General features: G+C 34.7%; 1 non-coding gene across 1 annotated transcript; it reads left to right on the top strand.

The window, feature by feature from the left end:
• The first annotated feature begins 783 nt into the window (after window positions 1-783).
• On the top strand, window positions 784-890 carry LOC114424801. The gene has a single exon (XR_003669101.1). It is a non-coding gene; the product is annotated as a small nucleolar RNA R71 (small nucleolar RNA).
• Window positions 891-17639: the final 16749 nt, after the last annotated feature.

Below are 17639 nucleotides of genomic sequence, written 5' to 3'. Positions count from 1 at the left end.
TTCAATTGGGTAGCTAATTGTCCCATCTGATTGGTTAAGCTCTGAATGGAGGCTCTGGTCTCTTGCTGAAACTGCATGTTCTGCATAGTCATTTGCCTCACAAGTTCTTCGAGGGAAGGTTGTGGAGGGGCCTCAACTGTTGGCTGTTTCTGGGGTTGTTGCTGTTGTTGGATTGGTGGAGGAATGTATGGTCTGCTTGGGCCAGCAGCATTTTGGAAGGAAGGAGCAGGCTGCTGTTGTTGTTGCTGAGGGCTGGACCATCTGAGGTTAGGGTGGTTCATCCATCCAGGGCTGTATCTGTTGCTGGAAAGGTCATAATTGCTATGCTGTGGTTGATTTTGCTGCTGAGGTTGAGGAGGTCTATTGTAAATATTTGCAGCATAAGCTTCAGGTTGCTCAATTGCTCCAGGTTGTTGCATGGAAGGGCAAAGGTTTGTATGGTGGTCAGCAGAGGAGCACAAACCACAAACCCTTGCGACAGACACATATTTCTGATTCAAGGCCAGCTGGGTTACTAAGTTGACCAACGCATCCAGTTTGCCTTCAAGCTTCTTAGTTTCAGATGATGCAGATGGGTTTGTAGCTACCTCATGCACTCCTCTAATGACTATGGCATCATTTCTGGCGCTAAACTGCTAGGAGTTGGAGGCCATCTTCTCAATTAAATTTCTAGCTTCAGCAGGAGTCATGTCTCCAAGGGCTCCACCACTGGCAGCATCTATCATACTTCTCTCCATATTACTGAGTCCTTCATAAAAATATTGGAGAAGAAGCTGTTCTGAAATCTGATGGTGGGAGCAACTGGCACATAGTTTCTTAAATCTCTCCTAGTACTCATACAGGCTCTCTCCACTGAGTTGTCTAATACCTGAGATATCCTTTCTGATGGCTGTGGTCCTGGAAGCAGGGAAAAAATTTTCTAAGAATACTCTCTTAAGGTCATCCCAGCTCGTGATGGACCTTGGAGCAAGGTAATACAGCCAGTCCTTTGCCACTCCCTCTAATGAATGAGGAAAAGCCTTCAGAAATATGTGATCCTCTTGGACATCTGGGGGTTTCATGGTGGAGCAGACAATGTGAAATTCTTTCAAATGTTTGTGCGGGTCTTCACCTGCAAGGCCATGAAACTTTGGAAGCAAATGAATCAGTCCAGTTTTAAGAACATATGGGACATCCTCATCAGGGTATTGGATGCACAAGCTTTCATAGGTGAAATCAGGTGCAGCCATTTCCCTTAGAGTCCTCTCACGAGGTGGAGGTTGTGCCATGTTCTTAGAATGTGCAAAATCAGAATGCTCAGAATCAGAATGCTCAAAATTATAATGCTCAAGATCAAGATGTTCAAAATCACCAATAACAGAATGCACAGATTCACCAGTTATGGAATGCTCAGAATGATCAAAAGGTATAAAATGATGCCTAACTAATCTATGAAATGTCCTATCTATCTCAGGATCAAAGGGTTGTAAGTCAGATGGATTGCCTCTAGTCATACACTACATTCAGCATGCACACAACTAGTTGCCTTGTCATGTAAATAAAGGTGTAGGTTTGAACTACAGCTACCCTCAAATGATATCCAAATGACTTGAAATTTTGTGAGCAACCTTATAAAATGATGAGAAGATAGCACAAAAAATTTCAGACAAAAATTCAAAGTCTAACTATGAAAGCTAAAATTGGTAGGTTAAGAAAAATAAGTGAATAAAACTTGAAAAATAAAAAACTTTTGACAGAATCACTTTTTTTGGACGATGGAGACCTCAGCCGACCATACCGGCTGCCAAGGCGTAGGAAATTTTTTTCTACCCCAAATGCATATACAATAATTGTGATTCTGATAACCGGAGCAAAAGTTATGGCCGTTTGAAGTTTTGACAAACACAAAATTTGCTAGTTTTTTGGAACTTTCAAATCTGACCAAACTAAAGGCTCTAGCTATTTTTCCCACAAAATATGGATTAAAAGAAGTTACGACAAAAAAATTCAGCCAAAAATAACAACCTTAGCTACTAAAACAAAAAATCCCAAATAATTCAGCATGGGTGGTCGCTAAAATCCGTCTCTAATTGATTTCTACTACTACTCTGTTTTTCCGCAAGCTGATTTCTACTACTACTCTATTTTCAAGCACAATCTTCACAGCAAAACACCCAAGACTGAAACAGGGGAAACGCTTAATGGTAAAACTGAAACAGAACACACATTAAACAAAATACCAGGACACTAAACAACACTAACACACATACTAACACAATACTAACAATTAAACATAAAACACGAAAGGATTAAACACACAACACTAGCTAGCTATTATGAACCTTTGGACACTGCTCCCCGGCAACGGCGCCAAATTTGATCGAGGCCGTACCCGAATCAAATAAACATGAAAATGCAGTAACTAGGAAGTGATCCTAGGTCGTTTCCCAACGAGCAGTGACAAACCAAATGTTCATAATATACTTGCAGTAACAGTAACGATTGGGGGGGGGGGGTTTGTTTGTTTTGTGATTAAAGAGCAGAACAAGTAAACTGGAATACGAAACTACTAATATTAAAAACGGGTTGTTTCCTCTGATTCAGAAGCCATTCTCTTATCTTGGGTTGGAGAATTCGTCCCTAACAGTCAACCACTTAATCCCACCCTATTTCAATTTACTAAGCGAAAATCAACTTAGGGTTTTCAATACGTGATTAGGCACCACATACACCAGTTTAGCCCTTCGTCCATTAAGCATGAACGCAAGTTAGGCTCAGAGGCAATTAATCGAACACGAAGCGTGCACTGATTAATATTCACGAAATTGGGATAACTGGTGAAGGGAAAACTGCCAGGAAACCACATTACAAACGAAACCTCAAAGAGAGTTGGGCTTCGTCCTCAAAAGGAAACAACACCAGAAAATCTAGCCTTCCATGGATTCAAACAGAAAACGCAAATGAAACATGAAGCAGAAACATAAATGAACAAGAACGTAAATGAACAGAAACGTAAATGAAAGTAGAAGAAGAAGCAAGAATGAACTCGTAATTAGAAGCAGAAAACGGAAATTTGCATTAAGAACAAAAACTGTAACAAGGGAACAGAAAAACGTGAAAACCTAAAACCATAGCTCTGAATAATGAAAATAGCATAGCAGAATAGAATGCCCTCACGAATCCCAAGGCAGCTATTTAAAAAGAGTCACTCAAAGTCACTAGGCCCTATTACAATACTCTGGCCCAAAACGAAATAAACACTGAACAACATAAAATAAAATTGCAAAATTTCCTAATTAGAAATTAACTAAGGTAAGCGCTGCTTTATTTGTCCTCTTCAAGTCCACAACCAAAATCCGGATTAAGCCCAATGTTTCATTAATTCCTGAAATTAGATTAAAAACATCAAATTAGCTAAATGAGCCCAAATAATAAAACTGCCTAATTAATTGACAATTAAGACCAATCAATAATTAAAATGGTGCAAAAAGGGTTTAGAAAATAGAAGAAAATGATGGCACACCAATTCATATTCAAATTGTTCTATTTGAATCAATATTTAAGAAATTAATTATTAAGGGAATTTATAACTTGAATAGAAAGTTAAATAGAATTTTTAATTGGGGAAATAAGTTGTAATATCTTAATTCAACCCCTCTCCCTTCTTAAGATATCTGAGGCCACTTGTCCAACAAGTGGTATCAGAGCTTCATTCTTGTATAAAGTTTAGAAGCTTCAAGAATTATGGCTTCATCAAACTACTTGTTTCCCGAGGGAAATTCTATAAACAAACCTCCCATCTTTAATGGAGTGGGTTACCACTACTGGAAAACCCGCATGCAAATCTTTATAGAGGCAATAGATTTAAATATTTGGGAAGCCATAGAACAAGGACCTTATGTTCCCTCTATAATAGCCAGAAGTGAAACAGTAGAAAAACCTAGAGCATATTGGACTGAGGAAGAAAGAAGATTAGTACAATATAATTTAAAGGCCAAAAATATTATTGCATCTGCCCTAGGAATAGATGAATACTTTAGGGTTTCAAATTGTAAAAGTGCTAAGGATATGTGGGATACACTACAAGTAACACATGAAGGCACAACAGATGTTAAAAGATCTAGGATAAACACTTTAACTCATGAATATGAACTGTTTAGGATGAATGTAAATGAAAGTATACAAGACATGCAAAAGAGGTTCACACACATAGTTAATCACCTTGCATCTCTAGGAAAAACTTTTCAAAATGAAGATCTAGTAAATAAAGTTTTAAGATGTCTTAATAGAGAATGACAACCAAAGGTAACAGCCATCACAGAATCTCAAGATTTGTCTAGTATGTCTCTTGCTACGTTATTTGGAAAATTGCAGGAGCATGAAATGGAATTATTGAGATTAAATCAACATGAAGAAACTGATAAGAAGAAGAAGGGAATCGCTCTTAAAGCCTCATCTGCAATCCAAGAAGACAGTGATAAAGAAGATTCAATTGACTTGGATAATGATGAAGATATTAGTCTTTTTGTAAAAAGATTCAACAAGTTCTTGAGAGTCAGAGGAAATCAAAAGCGACCCAATTTTAAATCTAAAAGAAGGACAGAAACTTCATCCTCTACTCTAAAATGCTTTGAGTGCAATCAACCTGGACATCTGAGGGTTGATTGTCCCATCATCAAGAAAAAGATGGAGAAGTCTGAAAAGAAAAATATTAATGAAAAGAAATTGAAGAAAGCATACATTACATGGGATGAAAACGATATGGAATCTTCTGAAGATTCAGAAAATGAAGAAATAAACCTCTGCCTTATGGCAAAAAGTTATGAAAGTGATGAAGAGGTAACATCTTCAAATAATTTATCTATTTCTTTTGATGAATTGCAAGATGCATTTGCTGATTTGCATAAAGAGTCAATTAAACTTGCAAAGTTAGTTTCATCTTCAAAGAAAACTATTTCAAATTTAGAAAATGAAATTTTAAAATTAAACAAAGAATTAGATCATCTTAGAAATGAAGTCTCTATCTCTAAACCAAATGAAAAAGTTCATATCTCTACTATTTCTGACAAGAAAATGTCAGATTCTTGTAGTTGTTGTGAAAAGTATGAAAAAGAAATCAAAGAGTTGAAAAACTCACTTGCAAAATTTTCTTATAGTAAAAATAATTTAGATGTCATATTAGGAAAACAAAGACATGTCTCTAATAAGGCTGGACTAGGATATAAATCTGAAAAACAACAGAAATTTCATAAAAACTTCTCAACCTCCACACAAAAAATATAATTCTAGTTCTATCACATGTTTTTACTGTGGAAGAAAAGGGCATGGCACATCTACATGCTATTTTAGAAGAAATTGTAACAATATTAAAATGATTTGGGTCCCAAAAGGATCCTTTATACATACTAACACACAAGGACCCAATAAAGTTTGGGTACCTAATTCACAACCTTGATTTTGTAGGAACCCTTGAGGAAAAAGTGGTACATGGATAGCGGATGCTCAAAACATATGACGGGAGACACATCAAAATTCACACATATCTCTCCTAAGAAAAGCGGACATGTAACTTATGGTGACAACAACAAAGGTAGAATTCTTGGTGTTGGAAAAATAGGTACAAATTCTTCAACCTCCATTGAAAATATTCTACTTGTTGAAGGTCTTAAACATAGTCTGCTTAGTGTGAGTCAATTATGTGACAAAGGCTATCTAGTATCATTTGATTATCAAAAGTGTGTCATTGAACATAAACATGATACGAATATAAAGCATATAGGGTTTAGAGTCAACAATGTTTACATGATAGACTTAAGTCAAAAACTAGATAATAATCAATGTTTTCTTAGTAAAGATGATGATCCATGGTTGTGGCATAAACAGATTGCACATATAAACATGGAACACTTAAATAGATTAATATCAAAAGATTTAGTTGTTGGTTTGCCAAAACTAAGATTTGAAAAAGATAGGCTATGCGATGCATGTCAAAAGGGAAAACAAACTAGAGTTTCTTTCAAATCTAAAAACATTGTTTCAACTACTCAACCCTTACAATTACTTCATATGGATTTAATAAGACCCATTTTAAAGAAAACTCCATATGAATTGTTCAATGGCAGAAAACCAAACATCTCACATCTTCATATCTTTGGTTGTAAATGTTTTGTATTGAATAATGGAAAAGATAACTTAGGAAAATTTGATGCTAAGTCAGATGAAGGTATTTTCCTTGGATATTCTCTGCATAGTAAAGCCTATAAAATATATAATAAAAGAACAATGACAATTGAAGAGTCTATACATGTTTCCTTTGATGAGTCTAATGCCATTCTTCCAAGGAAGGATTTTTTAGATGATATTTCAGATTCCTTAGAAGATACACATATTCATGGAAATGACTCTAAAGAAAAAGATGAAGGAAGCAATGAAGATTCTCAAGATAATGGAGTTAGAGCAAATAATGAACTTCCAAGAGAATGGAAAGCCTCCAGAGATCATCCCCTAGACAACATTATTAGTGATATATCAAAAGGGGTAACAACTAGACATTCTCTTAAAGATTTATGCAATAATATGGCTTTTGTATCTATGATTGAACCTAAAAATATAAAAGAAGCCATAGTAGATGATAACTGGATAATTGCCATGCAAGAAGAACTAAATCAATTTGAAAGAAATAATGTGTGGAAACTAGTAGAAAAACCTGAAAAATTATCCTGTCATAGGAACAAAATGGGTTTTTAGAAATAAGTTAGATGAACATGGCATAATTATTAGAAATAAGGCTAGGTTAGTAGCAAAAGGGTATAATCAAGAAGAGGGAATAGACTATGAAGAAACATATGCTCCAGTTGCAAGATTAGAAGCCATTAGAATGCTCTTAGCATATGCATCCATAATGAATTTTAAGCTCTATCAAATGGATGTTAAAAGTGCTTTTCTAAATGGTTTAATTCAAGAGGAAGTATATGTTGAACAACCCCCAGGCTTTGAAATCCCGGATAAACCAAATCATGCTTATAAATTGCAAAAGGCTCTTTATGGTTAGAAACAAGCCCCTAAGGCGTGGTATGAACGTTTAAGTAATTTTCTCCTAGAAAAAGAATTTTCTAGAGGAAAAGTGGATACCACATTGTTCATAAAGAGAAAGCATAATGATATTTTGTTGGTTCAAATATATGTTGATGATATAATTTTTGGATCTACTAATGATTCATTGTGCAAGGAGTTTTCCCTTGATATGCAAAGTGAATTTGAAATGTCAATGATGGGAGAACTAAAGTACTTTCTGGGATTACAAATCAAGCAAACTCAAGAAGGTATATTCATCAATCAATCCAAGTACTGCAAGGAATTGATCAAAAGATTTGGGATGGAAAGTGCAAAACACATGGCTACACCGATGAGCACTAGTTGTTACTTAGATAAAGATGAATCTGGTCAATCTATAGACATGAAACAATATCGAGGTATGATTGGATCTCTTCTCTATTTATCTGCTAGTAGACCTGATATTATGTTTAGTGTATGCATGTGTGCTAGGTTTCAATCCAACCCCAAACAATCACATTTGAGTGCAGTTAAGAGAATCATGAGATATCTATTAGGTACAATAAATTTAGGATTATGGTATCCTAAGAACTCAACATGTAACTTAATAGGATATTCTGATTCTGACTTTTCCGGATCAAAAACTGATAGAAAAAGCACAAGTGGAACTTGTCAATTCATTGGATCCGCTCTTGTCTCATGGCATAGTAAGAAACAAAACAGTGTTGCTTTATCCACTGCTGAAGCGGAATATATTTCTGCCGGCAGTTGTTGTGCACAGATTTTATGGATGAAGCAACAATTATCTTATTATGGTATTCTTCTTGATCGAATACCTATTTGGTGTGATAACACTAGTGCCATAAATCTATCCAAAAACCCTGTACAACATTCTAGAACGAAACATATAGAAATTAGGCACCATTTTCTAAGAGACCATGTTCTAAAGGGAGATTGTTTGCTAGAGTTTGTTGATACAAAGAATCAGCTTGCTGATATCTTTACAAAACCTCTCCCAAAGGATATTTTCTTTTCAATAAGAAGAGAATTAGGACTTTTAGATCTTAGTGATTTGGATAGGTAAAGTTTTATGATTGATTGATTAATTTACTCTTATGATTGATTGTTTATATGTTACTTTGATTGATTTTGTTTAATTCTTGTTATTATGATAGAATTTATGTATTCCTGTGTGTTTTATAGTTGAATAATTGATTTAAGTGCATTAGTAGTGATGATTAATCATATTAGATGTGTTTAGAATAGACATAGATATTTTTTTTAAGAAACTAGCCTAAGTTATGTTCTGGTAATCGATTACCATCCATTGTAATCGATTACACAAGAACAGATAGCCAGTAATCGATTACAACATCCTGTAATCGATTACAAGAAGGCTCATTACTCCTGTAATCGATTACCAAGCCTTGTAATCGATTACAATTCGTCCTCATCTATAAATATTCATGAAATCAGAGCTGTTGCGCAGCCACAACCTCCTTTCACGTCTCCTCCATACCTAAAACTTCAAATCTTCGAATCTCACTCAATTCTTCACCAAATCACGTCCCGTAAAGCCCAATCTTCCTCTTTTTCACTCCTCTTTCACTTCCATCGATTAAAATCCACTAAAACTTCATCAAATGGCGGAGCCATCGAAGAAGAGAAAGGGATCATCCTCCACCGCTGCTGCTGCTGCCCATCGCCGCCACGGACCATCTGAAGCATCCACAGCACCTATTCATCCATCTTTATCATCTCCAAGATCATCCATATTGTTTTCTTCCGCTGATCAGCGTCTACGGTACCTCTCTCAATTTTCTTCTAGGATCATCTTAGACCCTAAGTACCTAGATGTAGAGTTCTTTAATGATGAAACGTTTGATTGCTATCAAGTGTTTCAAAATTCTGGCCTTGTTGATTTCATGTCATTAAAACTGCCACATTATCCTGAACTTGTAAAGGTCTTCTACTGCAATTTGAAAATTCAGGATGTCATTATTTCCTCTGAGGTGCATGGTATTCCTATGATCATTGATCAGTCCTTATTCTTTTCTTTAACTCATTTACCCAGTCAAGGTGCACCTTTTGAGGGCACCATTGTTGATGACTGGAAATTTGATTATTCTAGTCATGATGCTCGCCGCATGGTCTGCAATGATCAGGCTGAAATGACCGGTAGATTGCTGGCCGGATCATTAACTTTTGATAATCGCATCATGCACTATATCATTGTTAGAATTTTGCTTCCTCGGTCTTCAAATTTAGAATAAGCCTCTGAGGAGGATTTGATTCTGATGTGGGCTTTTCTCACCGGTCGTTAGATCGACTGGGCCCATTTGGTTTGGTACCAAATGCATAAGGCATTACAGGCCAATGCACCTCTACCTTATCCACATTTGATAACTTTATTTCTACTTCATTTTCAAATTCCGCTTGATGATGAGCCATTTGTTCAAGTCAAGCGTTCCTTTGCTATTGGTGCTGGTGCTGTGACTTCCTTTGGTTACCGTAAGGATCGGAATGGTCAATGGCTGAAGAAAGACGCACTCCCTCCTCAAGATGAGCGTACTCCTTCACCTCCCCCTCAGCGTGAAGATTCAGCACTCCTGAATGAAGTCCTTACTGAATTACGAGGTCTTCGTTCTTATGTTGGTGAACGTTTCGACTCATTGGATACACGCTTTGCCGGCATGGATATTCGCCTCACACAAGTTGAAGAAGATGTCTCCTTCATCCGTACTTGCTTTGATCCACCACCACCGCCTCCATCATCCTGTTAGGTTAATTGTTATTATTATTATGACTGAGTCTTATTAGTAATTATGTATTATTAGTACTTTGTTTTTATCACCGTGTCTTTGGCTTTTTGTTACACTAGTTATCGTACTCTTGCACTATTATTATATTTCAGGACTTTGCTTTGGTTGGTTATGACAATGTGTGGATTTCTTTTGGTTTAATGTTTGGCTTTGTTTGGATTTTTTTTGTATTGCTTAGTTCTTTTTGATGTTGCCAAAGGGGGAGAGAACTTGAGAGAGCTTGGGTCAGAAATCAATTAGTAATTTATCATTAAGTAAAGTTAAGCATACATGCCGAAAGATAGGGGGAGTAAGGGTTGTGTGAACGTGCTATCATCTTGTATATAGTTTGTCTTGATTTCAGGGATTGTCATCATCAAAAAGGGGGAGATTGTAGACAAAGAATCAAGCCGATGTTTTGATGATGCCAAAAGATCAAATGCGTCTCAAAGCTTTATTCAAGACAAAGCAATTAAAGATATTCAAGATGGATGATCAAGACAGTCTATAGAGTCTTAGAAAGGGTATATTAAATAGGAAGGGAATTCCAATTGAAGTAGAAAAAGGTTTGGCCAAGAAAATTAAGTTAAAAAGTCTTTTACAAGAAATTTACTCTCTGGTAATCGATTACCAGCGGATGTAATCGATTACCAGTGTCCAAAACTGATTTACAACAGCTATTAAAATTTGAATTCAAAATTTTCCCTATGTAATCGATTACACATATATGGTAATCGATTACCAGCAGTTTCTGAATGTTTTAATTCAAATTTTAAAGCTCGTAATCGATTACACATATACTGTAATCGATTACTAGAGCAAATTTTCAGAAAATATTCTCAACAGTCACATCTTTTTATGTGGTTCTTGAATGGCTATCAAAGGCCCATATATATGTGACTTGAGACACGAATTTGCTAAGAGTTTTTCAGAATAGAAAAGGTCTTATCCTCTTATAAAGCAAAATCGTTCTATCCTCTTACAAATTCCTTGGCCAAAATACTTGTGATTCAATAAGGAATTATTTGAGTGCTCAAATTGTTCAATCTATTTCTTTCAAGAGAGATTTCTTCTTTTCTTCTTCTTCATTCTGAAAAGGGATTAAGAGACCGAGGGTCTCTTGTTGTGAAAGAATTCTAAACACAAAGGAAGGGTTGTCCTTGTGTGTTTAGAACTTGTAAAAGGAATTTACAAGATAGTGGAACTCTCAAGCGGGTTGCTTGGGGACTGGACGTAGGCACAAGGGTTTGGCCGAACCAGTATAAATCTGAGTTTGCATTTTCTCTTCCCTTAAACTCCTTTATTTATTATTGTTTTATATTCATATTCAAATTGTTCTATTTGAGTCAATATTTAAGAAATTCATTATTAAGGGAATTTATAACTTGAATAGAAAGTTAAATAGAATTTTTAATTGGGGAAATAAGTTGTAATATCTTAATTCAACCCCCCCTTCTTAAGATATCTGAGGCCACTTGTCCAACATTCTAATGCTATTGTTTTCGTTCTTAATGCAATTTCCCATTTCCTGCTTCTAATTACAATTTCGTTCTTGTTTCTTCTTCTACTTTCATTTACGTTTCTGTTTTCATTTTCATTTCTGTCTCATTTACGTTTCTGTTATTCACGTTTCTGCTTCATGTTTCATTTATGTTTTCTGTTTGAATCTATGGAAGGCTAATTATTCTGGTGTTGTTTCCTTCTGAGGAAGAAGCCCAACTCTCTTTGAGGTTTCGTTTATAATGTGGTTCCCTGGCAGTTTTCCCTTCACTAGTTAACCCAAATTCGTGAACATTAATCAGTGCACGCTTCGTGTTCGATTAATTGCCTCTGAGCCTAACTTGCGTTCAAGCTTAATGGACGAAGTGCTAACTGGTGTATGTGGTGCCTAATCACGTATTGACAACCCTAGGTTGATTTTCACTTAGTAAATTGAAATAGAGTTGGATTAAGTGATTAACTGATAGGGACGAATTCTCCATAACCCAGGATAAGAGAATGGCTTCTGAATCAGAGGAAACAACCCATTTTTAATATCATTAGTTTCGTATTCCAGTTTACTTGTTCTGCTCCTTAAATCACAAAACAAACAAACCCCCCCCCCTAATCGTTACTGTTACTGCAAGTATATTATGAACAATTGGTTTATCATTGCTCGTTGGGAAACGACCTAGGATCACTTCCTAGTTACTGCATTTTCATGTTTATTTGATTCGGGTACGGCCTCGATCAGTGTTCATTATGCTGGCAAGAATCCTTCCACTTGTGGTTGTGTCATGAGAATCACACACGGTCTTCCTTGTGCTTGTGAGCTATCTAAATATGTTGTTGGTTGCATCCCACTGGATTCAATCCATATGTTCTAGAGGAGATTCAATTTTTCAGACCAGGGGTTATCTGAGCCTGAAGTGAGAATCAAGGAAGAGATGGAAACCATATCCAAAAGATTTGAAGAACTTGATGTTTGTGGTAAGTTTAATCTGAAGAGTAAACTTCGGGAAATTGCATACCCTGATCAAAATTTGATGTGTCCTCCTCCAACAAAGGTTAACACAAAAGGTGCACCGAAGAAACCGATGAACAGAAACCCAAGGTCAACAAAGCGTGATCCATCTTATTGGGAGTATGTAGATGCTTTTCATTCTGTGCAAAATAGCAATTTGTCAGTGAGGCGTAGTGCATCATCTTCTGAGCAACCCAATCCAAGAAGGATCATGCCTATGTTGGATCAATTTCAGACATTTATCCACAACTTCATTGATAACATTGTTGATGTCAAAGCTGATGGAAACTGCGGATATCGATCGGTTGCTAGTTTATTAGGTATGGGTGAAGACTCTTGGTCGTTGGTCCGCAACCATCTGCTTAAAGAACTTGGCAAATTCTTAGATGACTATATCAAGCTCTTTGGTGGCACAGATAGATTTGAGGAATTTAGGATGTCACTACTTGTTGATGAGTTAACCAAGGTATGTAATTTATGTTTTGATTTTTAGGACTTAACTTTAAAATTAACTTTGACGTCTATATTTGTTTCATTCAGGTGACTATGAATAAGTGGATGGATATAATTGACATGGGATATGTCATTGCATCAAGGTATAATGTAATCCTTGTCTCAACAACTAAGCATGACGTACTTTCCTCTTAGAAGTCAAACATCGACAGATACTTCAGTGCATCGCATAATTTGTATCGGTCACGTGTATGGAAATTATTTTGTTCAGGTACATTCTAGATATAAAGTTTTTTTTTATATTTATGCAATCAGTTGTCGACAATTGAGTTTTTTTTTTGCATGTACAACAGGTTTATTTAAAAGACCGTTGTCCTTTACCGCCTGTAGCATTGTTATGGTCTAACAATTATCATCCTCAAGCGAAGCAGTGGCCAACTCCATATATTAGTAGAATGCAACATTACAAAAGTTTCATGATGTTCAAAAGAGACTATGTTGACATAAATGATGACTGAACATGTACCTTTTAATGACTGATCATTATGAATTTGAATTTGACATTAGAGTTATCTGTCTTTGTATATTTGTTGCGTTAACAAAAAGATTATTACTTAATTCTTGCGTTAGGAAAAAAATTAATTGGTGCAACTAAAATAAAGTACGCATGTATGATAAATCGTTGTCTAAGTTGACAATACACTGTGAAATGCATGCGTGTTAACATAAAGCATGACAGGACATTATAAGACTTGACTACACATTCTTATCTGATGCAAGATAAAGCATGTCATGTCATTGGTGTAGTTGACAACACAAACAGAAACCATGTGCACGTGTATGTATTTATTTTCAAAAATTGAAGCAATGATATTGAACTCGTCTATATATATGACACAATTGAACACTGCAAAAAATCACAGGTTCTCTCCTAACCCAATTCTTAGAACAAAGTATGGCATTCTTGGGAGAAACAAACAGTCAGACAATTGTGAACTCGACATTAGGTTTTATTTTCCCAAATGGATCTATTGTTCACAATGACAGTGGTGTTTATTTTCAAGCTTCCACTCTAGTACCCATTCGAGTACCTAACGCTTGTGATTTTCAAACGTTAAAAACCAGAATACACAATACCCTTCAGCTAACCAACAAAAAATATTTGGATGAAATTTACTATCAGCATTCATTCACAGATACAGGTAACTAATTTCGCTTTCAATATATGCAACTGAAAAATGATGATGATGGCAACACAATGTTAATGTGTAATCATCAATTTTCATGTGTTGGTCCAATTGAGTTATTATGCACCATTGGTAGAATACCAAATGGTATATTAAACTTACTTGAAGCTACTATAACCCCTACTTATGATGCCCTGCTATATTACAATGGGAGGTGGAACATGCCACGCCAAAATGAGTTTGTTGGTTACTCGTTTACAGGAAAAAATCCCAAAAAGTTTGACATTCCTTCGGGATGTACCATGGATGAACTGAAAGATTTGATCAAGCAAGTTGCGTCTCGTGGGATTCCCCCTTATGGTATCCATGAAACACAAACGGTAAGGCGATTGTTTTTTAAACAACCAAGTCACCATGAGTATTCAGATAAAATTATCAAATTCAAAATTATTGAACTGAAAACCAACGATGACGTGCTAAAGGTGTTAGTGCAGTCTAACTACTGGAAAAAATTTGAACCAATAAAAATTTTAGTTATTTTTAGTAAACATGTAATGAAAATGGAAGACCAGATGTCATTGTCGCAAAATTAGCATTACTTAATTGTAGTATTTCATACAAATTTTATTTCTTTCCACTATGTTGAAGTTAATGTAATGTTTGAATTCGTGTCTATTACAGAATGAAATCGTATGATGATTATTTTGTTAATGGTTTACCTAAATCAAGAAATTGGTTAAATTAAAATGATAACAGTGGGACCAAAAAATAAATTTTTTGGTAAATAAAAAAGTATACAAAGATAAAAAACGAAGAGAGTAAATATAAAATAAATAAAAAAACTCCCCATCTATCAACTAAATAAAAAACAAAGAGCATAAATTAAAATTTAAAAACAAAGAGAGTAAATAATAAATAAAAAAATGTGATCATACTACTTCTATGAGTAATAATAAATAAATAGGATGATCTTGGGGACCGTTGTGCAAGGTTTATAAAAATATTTAGTGGCTTAGAGTGAGTAAAATCTTCTGTTGCTATTATGCATGTATTTGGCGTGTCTTTCCTGTGCAGTGTGAACAGTTGTGCAAGTGTACGAGAGAGAGAGGGGTGATCTTGGGGACCGTTGTGCAAGGTTTATAAAAAAATTTGTTTTGGTGCAAGAGGTTTCTAATTGGTTTGCCCCGTATATTTCTTTGGGGAAAGTTATCAAAGGGAGTAATTTGTTTTATAATTTACTAAATGCAAGTAAATTTTGAATCAATACTTAAATACGAATAAGTTGTAAGATTGTTTACTAACTGATAATAAGTCATAAAAAGATACACAAATTTAGTTTTCTTTTGTATAGAAGTCATAAAAAATGTACTGTTTCTGTTTTTCTTTTTTTAATTTTTATAAGAAATCATAAAATAATTAATAATTTAAAATTCGTTTAATTTTTTAATTATTTATTTGAAGTCATGAAATGTTATAGGACTTCAAAGTCATCTTAAATTTTTTATTTTAAAATTAATTTTTAACAACTTTAAATTAGTTTTAATTTGTTATTTTATTTAATATTTTTATAAGATGATAGTTTGAGATATTTTTTTAACTAGTTGTCTTGGAGGTCCAAGGAAAATAAAAAAGAAAACATTGAAAATATATAATTAAGAAAGTGAGAAGGTTGAGTCCTATTTTCCAAATTTTGTATAATGTTTTTTTTTTAAAATAGAAAATTAAAAGTGCTAATCCATATTATATTATTTCAAATTTAATTACAAATATTATCATAAAATTTTGTAATTAATATTTTTAAATAGAAATTAATTTTTAAATGTGACATCCATATTATATTATTTCAAATTAGTTTTTAGTTGTTTGCTTCAATTTAGAATGACACTCATACTATTTCGACGAATTTCGAATCAAGTAATTTAAAAATAAGATTTAAATTTTAACACTAATATTATAAACTAAAATAACCTAAAATATACAAAATATTCATTCAAAAACAAAAATATTTTCAAATACGAGAAAAGTATATACTGTTAGACAAATGGTCTCAGATATCTTAAGAAGGGGGGGTTGAATTAAGATATTACAAATTATTTCCCCAATTAAAAATTCTATTTAACTTTCTATTCAAGTTATAAATTCCCTTAATAATGAATTTCTTAAATATTGATTCAAATAGAACAATTTGAATATGAATATAAAACAATAATAAATAAAGGAGTTTAAGGAAAGAGAAAGTGCAAACTTAGATTTATACTGGTTCGGCCACACCCTTGTGCCTACGTCCAGTCCCTAAGCAACCCGCTTGAGAGTTCCACTACCTTGTAAATTCCTTTTACAAGTTCTAAACACACAAGGACAATCATTCCTTTGTGTTTAGAATTCTTTCACAACAAGAGACCCTCGGTCTCTTAATCCCTTTTCAGAATAAAGAAGAAGAAAAGAAGAAATCTCTCTTGAAAGAGATAGATTGAACAATTTGAGCACTCAAATAATTCCTTATTGAATCACAAGTGTATTGGCCAAGGAATTTGTAAGAGGATAAAACTATTTTGCTTTTTAAGAGGATAAGACCTTTTTGTTCTTGAAAAACTCTTCTTAAATTCGTGTCTCAAGTCACATATTTATAAGCCTTTGATGGCCATTTAAGAAATAGATAAAAAGATGTGACTGTTGAGAATGTTTTCTGAAAAACTCCTCTGGTAATCGATTACAGCATGTGTGTAATCGATTACAAGCTTTAAAATTTGAATTAAAACGTTCAAAAACTGCTGGTAATCGATTACCATATATGTGTAATCGATTACACAGTGCAAATTTTGAATTCAAATTTTAATAGCTGTTGTAAATCAGTTTTGGCCATTGGTAATCGATTACATCCTCTGGTAATCGATTACCAGAGAGTAAATCTCTTGAAAAAGACTTTTTTTAACTTAAATTTCTTGGCCAAACCTTTTGCTACTTCAATTGGAATTCCCTTCCTATTTAATGTAATCTTCCTAAGACTCTAGATACTGTCTTGATCATCCATCTTGAATATCTTTGATTTCTTTGTCTTGAATAAAACTTTGAGAAACATGTAATCCTTTGGCATCATCAAAACATTAAGCTTGTCACCAACAAAAGTCTGAAGACCATCGAACTTGTCCAAAAGCTTTCGAAGAAGAGAGGAATTATCTTCAACTGGTAGGTTGCCTTCATCATCAGCGGGTTGAGCACCCTTTTTGACCCAAGAGCCATCATGCTCTTTGCGGTAACCAAAAGAAGCAATCACAGCAGCACCAATTAAAAAGGATCTCTTGATTGGAACGTAAGGTTCAGAATCAAGAGGAATTTGAAAATTGCGAAAAAAGAGAGTAACAAGGTGTGGATATGGCAAAGGAGCATTTAATCGCAATGCCTTATGCATGCGATATCTGACTAAATGTGCCCAGTCAAGTTGACACCCGGTATGAAAGGCCCACATGATAACAAGATCTTCCTCAGAAACTTGGGCAAGGTTGGAAGATCGTGGAAGCAAAATCTGCACAATAAGATAATGAAGGATGCGGCTTTCAAAAGCCAATGAACCGGCAAGGAGGCGTCCGGTCATATCCGCATGGTTGGTGCAAACCAACTGGCGGGCATCATGTGCAAAGAAATCAAATTTCCAATCGTCATTCA

Source organism: Glycine soja, chromosome 8, assembly GCF_004193775.1.
Source record: "Glycine soja cultivar W05 chromosome 8, ASM419377v2, whole genome shotgun sequence".
In the NCBI taxonomy this organism is placed as follows: domain Eukaryota; kingdom Viridiplantae; phylum Streptophyta; class Magnoliopsida; order Fabales; family Fabaceae; genus Glycine; species Glycine soja.
Note: the sequence above shows the minus strand (reverse complement) of the source record. Positions and strands in the feature narration are given on the sequence as shown.